Below are 11204 nucleotides of genomic sequence, written 5' to 3' on the forward strand. Positions count from 1 at the left end.
CAGGTGCTGCAGGCCAAGGTATTGTCCAAAGAACTGCACAGCCATCAACAATGACAACATCACTTGGATCATGTTTCCTTAGACTACATTCGACTTTGATCTTGGACTTCAGCACTGATTTAGATGTTGTTCTCATTCCCCCATTTGTCACTTCTTTGTTTGGCATGTCTTAGCACAGTGTCTTTGAAAGAGACTTGTCCTTCTCTGTCTGCAGTTCTGCACAGGTATGCTTCCCTCCATCTGCTTGGATTTTTGGCAGGTTTGTATATTTCACATGCATCTCCACAGAACAGGCAGTGCTTCAAAAACTGGAAGCTGGTTTCACTTCTACGCACCCGTTTTGTTTTTGGTTGAGTTTCTTTGGGTTCCTCCTGTTTCCTTTTTTTGAGGAATCGTTTGATATGGTCTGGGGAACAGTATGTGCTGATACAATTCTTGTGACAGAAGAATGAGCTTACATCAGTCAGTTTTTCTGCTAGGTGGTCTCTACGTTGCTGGCTTGCATTACGTACCGCTTGCACTCTTGATGATCTTGTGAGTTTAGGTTTGCTGGACTCGCATATCAAACAAATATTCTCCATGACTGATCTGAAAGAAAAGAACAAAACATACAACATGCAATACCCAACACCCGCCAAAATGTTCATGCATACATTTATCTCCAGGTGAATTGTAATTCATACAGATATCTATTCATACATACAGCAAAGCTCTATATCGTGTTCTATTGCACATAGAGCTATGAAATTGATACCAAAATGTCCGCAATATACAAGTTTGTATTTGAGTTTAATACATACTTGGGTCGTATCTATAATATTTTCGGAGTTATACGCAAAAAAAACATATTTGTGGGTATATTTTCGGCTATAAAAAAAATTGCTCAACATTTACAGTCTGGCATACATCGGATTTGGACTCAGCACCCTCGAATTGACTAGGATCAACCAAAAAACATTATATATATCGAAATGCAAGGTCTTACTACAGAGCCTATGGGGCTGAAGCTTGGACTATTTCGGTGGCTGGTCATGTGTTGCTATGGGCGCCTTCACACATCCGGCGTTTGCCGCGTGCGGCGAGGGATGTGTCTGTCAACACTGGAAGGGCACGCGACCACTTTATCTGCATCATATTGGAAAAGCTGGTATGCACAATATTTTCCATCTTATGAACTTTCAATTAATGTATATTGAAAATGTAAATGTCTTACATATTAATTCTGCATACCTCTGTACAACGAACATCTGCATTTGAATTTCAGGGTTATGGCTAATTAAAAATTATCATGACACGGAGCTGCTGATCTCCGAGATTCAAAGACGGGCTTGTTTGTGGGATATATCCCTCAAGATTACAAATATGACTGACTGTTTCGTGTTTGTTGCAGCTGGTACGACCAATGGCTTCCTTGAGGACTCCTTCCTTTGTTACCCGGCCAAAAACACCAGTGGCGACTATCACGGCGAGATGAACAGCGAGCTGTTCCTCCGCTGGGTGCAGACAACGCAGCTCCTTCCGTCACTGCCCGAGCCATCGGTACTGGTGCTGGATAATGCACCATACCACAGCCTGCTGACGGAGGAGAGTCGGTGCCCCACCACGGCGACCAGAAAAGCGGACCTCATCAGCTGGCTGGAGCAACGCAGGCTACCCATCCCACCTGGCGCCACACGGCCTGAGCTGTTGACATCTGCCAGCAGAACAGGCCAGAGCCCCAATACGTGGTGGACAACATCATCCGTTATTGGGGCCATGAGGTTGTGCGTTTGCCACCCGGCCATCCTGAACTCAGCGCCATCCAGCTGGTGCGGGGATGCATGAAGCGTCACGTGCATTCCTCTCTGCAGCGGTTCAACAGGACGGACCTGCAGGCCACGTTGGAGGAAGCCAAGCTTTGCGCCACCCAAAATCTACCCGTTGTGGGTAGAAATTGGGGGGGGGAGGGGGGCGGTAGCCAACGCCAAACCGATCTGGCAAAAATGGTTTTACAATAGGCTGAGTTGTGGACCAGTCATTGTGGGACGTCTATTGGCAATAACTTGTTTTCTGCTGCTGCTGCTAATTCTGAGAGCAGTAGGCCTATAACAAAGGATCTGCGATATTATTGTTTTTCAAGTCTTTGTTAAGGTCGCAGGTCCTTTGCGAGTGTTCATTCTCACAGAATAATCGTTTATGTAATGAGTCATCATTTGTCACCATAACCATGCACATCCCATAATCCTATTTAATGTCTCCCAATATATATGGCCATTCAGTTGTAGTGCGGCGACGGCCTGATGAACGAGCCTCCCATAACCCACTTAGCCAGTGGGGTACCTCTTTGGCCGACTCGGTAAGGAGTGGCTCTCCCGTCACGCTGGTCGCGGGTTCAATCCCAGGCAGCCGGGGAATACCCTCACTTTGTCTTGATTAATTTCTCGTGTTATTTCGATACACGCAGAGGCCGTGTTGAGAAATAGGAAGGATAGAAAATAAGCTCGTCGGGGCATTACAGTGGTGGCATAGCGGTGGGCATCCTCTCCTGCAGTTCTGTTGAGTTTCCCCGAAGGGGTAACAGGTAGGATGGCCCATGCTCCGAGGTTGATAGAAAATGGGAATGTTGGAGGTATGTCTCAAAGGGACATTGTGGAGTTATGTCTCAAAGGGACATTGTCAACACACAGAAATTAATCTACATAGGGGGGAAAGCCGTGTAGTGCGGCGACGGCCTGATGAACGAGCCTCCCATAACCCACTTAGCCAGTGGGGTATCTCTTTGGCCGACTCGGTAAGGAGTGGCTCTCCCGTCACGCTGGTCGCGGGTTCAATCCCAGGCAGCCGGGGAATACCCTCACTTTGTCTTGATTAATTTCTCGTGTTATTTCGATACACGCTGAGGCCGTGTTGAGAAATAGGAAGGATAGAAAATAAGCTCGTCGGGGCATTACACAGTCTCCTCCAATTGCCCATCCATCTGGTTCAGAAACTCCTGCCACTTCATCTTCCAACGTTTTCCCATTTCCTGCTTTCCCTGTGCTGTTCCTCAAACTTTTGGTGCAAACTGAAAATATTTGTGTACTGATTCTCCTATACAGTAATACCAACTTAAGTTTCCCCATCCTCATAATTATTATATCTCCGCTTCTATTACATTTTCTGCCAGCATATACTGAGTCAAAACTCCTACTCCACTGAGTCCGGTGTTATTCCTGCTGCACCATAACATTATTGTTGTACATCCTTGTCCCTTGTATCGTACTTCCTGCTTGCAACACACATCAGCACTGTCTCGGCATCGCCTCCATAATTTAATTCTCAGATCCTGTTCGCTGTTCAACATTTACTGTCCTTGCCCTCGGGGTTTGTTCCAGATGTAGTGCCGACTTGCCTGATGGGCGAGTCTCCCATAACCCACTTAGCCAGCGGGGTACCTCTTTGGCTGACTGGTAAAGGAGTGGCTCTCCCGTTACGCTGGTCGCGGGTTCGATCCCTCGCCGCAAACCTTTCCTTGTCTGGATTAATTTCTCGTGTGTTTCGTTACACGCAGTGGCCGTGTGGGAGTGTAGTAAAGAGCAAATTCTGGCATTTCACAGACAGGCAGGTCATAAGTCAAAATTTATGATAAAAAATAAAATAAAATATTCAAATGTCCCCCTGCCACAAGTAAGGCAGCGTGCATCAACCAATGCCCCCCCTTCCCTCTTCTGTCCACATGCGCTGGCCTCGCCCTGGGCCTGCTCTCAAGTGGCCCATCCCCCTGGAAGCCTTGTGGAGCTTTACGTTATGTGCAGTTACGATGTGAGGGAGCTGTTGTTCTGGGATGGCGTCTTGGCTGCACTCAGGTGATGGACTGTCCAGGCTCAGGCTGAACCTGCCAGGACCTGCGTGGGATGATGGCTGAACTGAACACAGGCGGGACTTGTAAAGTGTGGAGGTTACTGGCTACTACAGCCTTGCCTGGCTCATGTGCTGGCCAGCCGGCACCTGCTGAATCTAGCGGCGTGCCTGTCCAACAGACTGCAGGTCTGGAAACTGGTGGAGTAGCAGCCAGTGACTGTAGTGTGAGAAGTGTTTACAGCTTGAGTGCAACAGCAGGTACCTGAGAGGGATGACTCTCCCCTCCTCCGGCCCAGCCAGCGGCGGCTGTAGGTGTGGAAATGCTGTGCAAACAAACCGCTGCTCTACCCATGCCAGGATACTTAATACTTAAAGAAGTATTACTAACATCATTGGCCTGATCGTAAGTGTAAACAGTCATAAGTTGCATTCGTCGTAACTTGAGGATTACCTGTAATATTTTTGGCCACGGAGAATCAAGAAATTTACAAATGCTGCATTGCCACTGCTGACACTGTGTTTACATGGATCAGCTGAGCAGCTGCTTGTAGCTAGCATTCAGTTTTTCATTATTTTATTTTTATAGAAGAACATTCATTAAAAAAATTGCAGTAGTATGATACCTGTGCTTCAGTACCAGTTGAAAATTAATAGAATCGCAGACACTTGGTGACTCGTCGACGGTGCCTCCTTTGTTGACATGTATTGGAAGTCTGCCAATAACTTGCTTTAGTTATTTTCCTTAAATGTGCCGTCTGAGTGTGTTGAACAAAGTGCGGTACAGCCCGGGGTAGGCAGAGAACACTGGACATAGCCAGCCCGGTGTGGTGTCATGAGACATCCGGCAATAATAAGACATCCCATCCCAATCTGCGCATAAGCGGAACCCAATGTTTACAAACACAGTGTTGATATCGTCGTTTGTCCCAGGCAAGATGGCGGCAAGGCACCATGGCAGCTATTGTGGGAAAATGGCCAAATTCAAGGATGACATGGACCCTATTATTCAGATACTACTAAATGGAGAGTATCCAAGAAACATGACGGTCAATGAGAAGAGAAATCTTAGTAGATAGTGGGAGAATATTTACTGAAATACAAGGGTGCAGGTTATCTCATTTACTGACTACAAGGGGTGTAGGTTACCTCATTTATCATTTACTGACATACAAAGGCTGTAGGTTATCTCATTTATCACTTTCAAAAAGATAAAGAATAACTTAGGTGGGACGTTTCATGATAGGCAGTCGACAAAACACACGGTACCGTGTCATAGCTCATCCACCCTGTTTGTAAACAAAGCCCGCGCATGCGCAGATCAGGATGGGATGTCTAATTATAGCGGCTGTCTTATGACACCACACCGGCACAGGACGTGGCCCCCGGACAGCAGCCATTCCTTGCCGGCCTGCTGTGGTTCTCGACACGTGCTTCACACTATTAGTCTGGGAAACTGAGGGTCGGGTCTACTTTGTAATTATTGGTTCTTTGAACTGATTTACATTTACACGATGAAAATAAAAATAAACAAAAAACAATAATCCTAATAAAACACAACAAGGCCCTTAATTATTTTTAACCTTTTTTTCCAACCCTGATGTATGGAAGAGATTTTTCTGTGCCGCAGATGCCCTCCCTGGCAGGCAGCCGGTTTTCAGCTGTACCAGCCCAGGTGGATTGCCTACCAAGTTAAGGAGCCCCGCCTGCCTGGGTTGGATTGGTGCGGTGGTGGGGCGTGCCCACACATCGATGGGCCGTGTACACAACACCTCTGGGGCTCCAAGCTGCTCTGAGATCCCCTGAAATTCAGCCTGGAGCCACAAGGTGCCTGTTACCAACAGTGCCCCAAGGAGCACTCTGAAGGCCTTGACAAGGGGGAGGCTGTGCACTGGCAGGAGGGACTCACACGCTGTGCCTTCTTTTCACTGGAGCTGTTGGGCGGCTGCAGCAAGAAGCAAGAGATGGCAAGCAATCCCTGACACACCACGACGCTAGATGCTTTCCCTGTCCTGCTGTGGAGGCTTACCCAAAACATCTCCAAAACTGTTCCTGGCTTGATGGAAAGAAACAGAGAGGGACTTCCCAAGACTCGTCAGGGGTGAAGAGATGTTGTAAATGTGGACACAGGGGACAAGTCATGGAACTCTTTATTAACTGCTGCAAGCCATCATAACAAGGCCAACACAACGGTACTGACGCGGGACAACCGAGTCTCCGTAACAGGCCGGGGAACAACACACAAAATACATAGAACAATAATTAGAGAACTTGTCGCAAATACTCGTGCCAAGGCTGAAGGCTTGAAAACGCTTCAGGAAGGCCGACCTTAACAGGGATGATATATACTATTCTAGGGGCTCACTACCACTACTACTACTACAGATACTATCACTACTTACAATAATAATAACAGTAATACATTTGGACCCACTACCGCTACTGCTCTTGGGGGTACAATATCTACATGGAACAGCACAGCCTTGGGGGTCGACTCTTGCAGGAAATTGACTTTGACATGAGTATGTGCGACGTTTCGTAGACAAAGAGAAACAACAAACACACACACGCAAGGAAACTGCTGCTTCCTTATATAAAACTGTAAATACCTGAGTAAGGGGCTTCACACACACACACACACACACACACACACACATAACAGGTGAATGCTCTGATCTTTTTTAACTTGTTTTTTTTGAGATTCTGACAAGGCACAGTGTAAGAGTGGCTGAAATTATGGCTCTTACACTCACTCTCTCTCTTTCTCTCTCTCCTACGCACACACACACACACACACACACACACACACTCACAACCACAGCCTCCCCCACCTCACACACCCACACATATCACTGCCCCTCCTAACACACTTTCACACACACACACCCTCACGCCAGCACTACCCCCGGGTTGTCCACTGCTCCGTATGAAGCGTGGATCTGGGGGTGGATGTGCTGTGTGTCGAGGGGTGACTGAGGGTTGGCTGCCTGGGGGTCATCCGGCACCTCATCCTCCAGAGACATCGAGCCGTGGAAACTTTCGGCGAGGTGACTCCACTGCTGCTTCAAGGCACGGCAACGATTGGACCTTGGGCCTGCAAGGGATGGGGCATGGGTGAGTGTGTGTGTAAGGGGGGAGGGGAGGGAGTGCTGTGTGTGTGTGGGGTTGGGGCAGTGTGTGTGTGTATGTGGGGTTGGGGCAGTGTGTGTGTGTATGTGGGGTTGGGGCAGTGTGTGTGTGTATGTGTATGTGTGTGTGTGTGTTTGGGCAGTGAAAGTGTGTGTGTGTGTGTGTTTGGGCAGTGAAAGTGTGTGTGTGTGGTATTTCAGTATTTCACCACCCAGCAAAATTTACCTCACCCAGCTACATCTATATCACAACAAGAATATTTCAGTGCATTATACCGAGCCAAGATGTTATCATATAAGACCCTGAATGCTCGAGGCAACAAATCTTAAAAGGTGCTCTGGACAACAATTAGCCGTGGAGCAGGAGAGTGGCGGCAAGTTGATACCCAAAGCCGCATGAAATTCAAACTGCTTTACATGGATTTACACAGATATTCAGACCACACGGAGCCTATATGGTCCAGACGAAGTAGAAATTATACTATATCAAATGCCACCATGATTGCATTTCCGGTTTAGTGAGTATTAAATTGAAGGAAGTGTCGGTTGAGCTTGTTATTAAATGAGTCAATCGTGTTGGACCGCTGAAGACGTGAGCTTGTTCCATTCTGGTGATACTGTAGTGTTTTGTGTGGTTGGGTACTTCATCGAGATCTTGATCATACCCAGAGGACAAAAAACAATATCATATCAGCGTCAATTTGAATCTCGTGCAGCTCTTTGGGTAGTGAAAGTGGCCACACTCTCCTACTCTAAGGGCCAGTCTTACCGCCCAACACAGCGAGTTTGTCACCTCCCAGCTAAACACATAATACGACGATTCCCTGTGTAGTGTTTGGCGTTGATGTGAAAAGGAGGAATGGGGCAAGAACAACCTGGTGTCCTTCAACGCCTCTCAAAAACTCAATTTCTCCACCTATCAACTCGACATAGGCTTTTTTTTCACATGTTTCCTTTTTTGTGCCCTTGAACTGACTCCTCTGCTGTAAAAAACTAAAAAAACTTGATTCCTCTGCTGTAAAAAACTAAAAAAACTTGATTCCTCTGCTGTAAAAAACTAAAAAAACTATCCCCTATTCTTCAACAACACTCAGCTGTCACCTTCTCCTACGCTGAACATCCTCGATCCTACTTGGGAAACCACACAGAAAATCTCTTTAGGATCTGGTGTTGAGTAAAACGGATCATTGTGGAGGATAAAGTTCGGTTTGGGCGCTGACTGACTCCGTGTTGGACTGTCGAAGTGGCCCTAAGTTAGACTAAGTTAAGTTAAATTAGGTTAACCCGGTAGCTGCAGGGATTGTGTTCTTAAAGGGCCTTCCCTCCAAGCAAAAAAAATGAGAAAAAATCATCACTCATGCAAGCCATTTCATAATATATATCAGCGCATTTGTGATCAGTTTATGCATCATCTATTTTGGGGGTTTATATCATGGCAAAAATCTGTCTCGTCGCTGCTACACGGTAAAGCCACAAAATTGTCCCGTCGCTGCTACCGGGTTAAATTAGGTTAACCCGGTAGCTGCAGGGATTGTGATCTTAAAGGCCCTTCCCTCCAAGCGAAAAAAATGAGAAAAAATCATCACTCACGCAAGCCATTTCATAATATATATCAAAGCATTTGTGATCAGTTTATGCATCATCTATTTTGGGGGGTTTATATCATGGCAAAAATCTGTCCCGTTGCTGCCACACGGTAAAGACACAGAATTGTCCCGTCGCTGCCACACGGTAAAGACACAGAATTGTCCCGTCGCTGCCACACGGTAAAGACACAGAATTGTCCCGTCGCTGCTACCGGGTTAAGGGCCAATGTTAATCCAATCCAGAGGTCAGATTCATCAAACCACTTACGAGACCTGTTGTTGGTAAGTCTTCCGGTAACTCCATCATTTAGGAACGCTCTTGATCTTACAGCGAGTCCAATGGCAGTGAAAGAAGTGTCGACCAGGCCAGTATTTCATTCACTGTCATCAGAGTGGCCCAAACACAAGGGTCATTCGTAGAGGACAGATTTACTAAAAGACTTACCAATGACCGGTCTTGTAGTGGCTTGATGAATCTGGCCCCACCTGACTTGTCCGCTTCCAACCAAACACAAAATACTGCAAAAATTCCCTGCATAGTGTTTGGCGTTGATGTAGAAAGGAGGAATACTTCAGAAACAACACACAGGAAATCTTTTTAGGACCATTGTGGAGAAAAAAGTTTGGTGTGGGAGCTGACCATGGCTCTGTGTTGGGCTGTCAAACTGGTCCCGAGACTGGTGTGACACAGGTATTGAAGGGTGAGGGAACGTAAAGGAAGCCAAGGCAGTGAGCACACCCAGGCCGGCCCACACAGAAGGCTCACTGAAGGGTTGTGTGTGCTTGGGTTAATATCATTGCTTCTGTTTCTCCTTACATCACACCACCACCACTAATATTACCACGCATGCACCACCACCACCACCACCACCACCCCCTACCAAGGAAAAAGTGCAATGAAATAGGGATAAAAATAATGAAAGAATGGAAGGAAGGAAGAAAAACCTATGAAGCCTCAGAGGTCTAAGAAAGAAAACATGGAAGGAAAAGAAAAAGGAAAAGAAAAGGGAGAAAAATAAGATGATGATGATGAGGAGGAAGAAGAAGAAAAAGAGGTCAAGTCACACACACACACACACACACACACACACACACACACACACACAATGGTCAGCAAGTGGAGTGCCCCAAAAATAAGTGTTTGTTGATGCAGTGAAGTACAGTGTGGGTCAAAAGTTGTGTCGTGAGGAGGAAGAGAGGGTGATTGCTTCCATGGAGGTGCAGGATATCAACACTCAGTAGGATGGAAGGACAGGCTGAAGGATGCAAGGATGGACTGTATGGATAGGATAGGATAGGATGTAAGGATGGGAGAACAACAGAACTGATGGATGCCAGGATAGGATAAGCATGGGAAAGGTGTTGGGGTAAGTAGGTGGGCATTGGGTAAGTAGGTGTGCATGGAAAAGGGCATTAGGGTAAGTAGGTGTGCATGGAAAAGGGCATTAGGGTAAGTAGGTGTGCATGGAAAAGGGCATTAGGGTAAGTAGGTGTGCATGGAAAAGGGCATTAGGGTAAGTAGGTGTGCATGGAAAAGGGCATTAGGGTAAGTAGGTAGGCATGGGAATGGGTGTTGGGGTAAGTAAGAGGACATTCAGGTAAGTAGGAGGATATTAGGGTAATTAGGTGGGCATGGGAAAGGGTGTTGGGATAAGTAGGAGGGCATGGAAAGGGTGTTGGGGTAAGTAGGCAGGCATGCAAAGGGTGTTGGGGTAAGTAGGAGGGCATTAGGGTAGGTAGGTGGGCATTAGGGTAAGTAGGTGGGCATGGGAAAGGGTGTTGAGATAAGTAGGTGGGGAGGGGAAAGGGAGTCGGGGTAAGTGGGCATGGGAAAGGGTGTTGGGGTAAGTAGGAGGGCATTAGGGTAAGTAGGTGGGCCTTATAGTAAGTAGGTGGGCATTAGGGTAAGTAGGAGGGCATTAGGGTAAGTAGGTGGGCATTAGGGTAAGTAGGTGGGCATTGGTAAGTAAACAGAAGAGTCAAATAGTTGCTGGGTCTCATGAAGTCAGCAAGTAGAGAAAAAGTCGATCTTGTGAAGTCAGAAAGTTGAAAATACATCTTAAAAAGCCACCAGGAAGTACTTACACCTATCACCTCTTCTGTGGCCTTGGAAATAACCTGTCAAATATCTCTGCTGTAGCCTTGGAAATACTGTAACCTGACTCTCATCTCTTCTGTGGCCTTGGAACCTGACTCTCATCTCTTCTGTGGCCTTGGAACCTGTCAAATATGTCTGCTGTAGCCTTGGAAATACTGTAACCTGACAATCATCTCTTCTGTGGCCTTGGAAATATTATAACTTGGCCTTTATCTCTTCTGTGGCCTTGGAAATACATTAAACCTGACAAGTCTCTGCAAACCTGACTGATCTCTTTTCTACACCCTTGGAAATACATTAACCTGAATATTATCTCTCTGTGGCCCTTGGAAATACATTAAACCTGATGAACCTCTCTGCAAACCTAGCTGATCCCTCTTCTATACCCTTGGAAATACATTAACCTGACTAAGCTCTTTTCTGTGGCCTTAGAAATATGTAAACCTGACAGGCCTTGGAAATATTGTAACCTGACTGGCCTTGGAAATATTGTAACCTTGCTAATCACTCCTCTGAGGCCTTGGAAATAAGTAAATCTGAGTGCTGTAGCCTTGGAAATATAGTAACCTGACTGGC

General features: G+C 46.5%; 1 long non-coding RNA gene and 1 pseudogene across 4 annotated transcripts in view; both read right to left on the minus strand.

Moving 5' to 3' along the window:
- Positions 1 to 5949: 5949 nt before the first annotated feature.
- The window catches only part of LOC126989618 (NPC intracellular cholesterol transporter 1-like), a 47906-nt pseudogene continuing 42651 nt past the window's right edge, over positions 5950 to 11204 (minus strand).
- Positions 7768 to 11204, minus strand: part of LOC126989617 (uncharacterized) — a 4296-nt gene continuing 859 nt past the window's right edge. The window contains exons 3-4 of one of the 4 annotated variants that reach the window (XR_007743530.1): positions 7980 to 11164; positions 7768 to 7915 (exon numbers count right to left, since the gene is read on the minus strand). This is a non-coding gene — a long non-coding RNA (uncharacterized LOC126989617). Of the gene's footprint in view, positions 7916 to 7947 lie in introns of those variants that run through there. The other 3 variants (XR_007743527.1, XR_007743528.1, XR_007743529.1) reach the window with 3 other exon arrangements.

The sequence above is a fragment of the Eriocheir sinensis genome, unplaced genomic scaffold (assembly GCF_024679095.1).
Source record: "Eriocheir sinensis breed Jianghai 21 unplaced genomic scaffold, ASM2467909v1 Scaffold1241, whole genome shotgun sequence".
NCBI lineage: Eukaryota > Metazoa > Arthropoda > Malacostraca > Decapoda > Varunidae > Eriocheir > Eriocheir sinensis.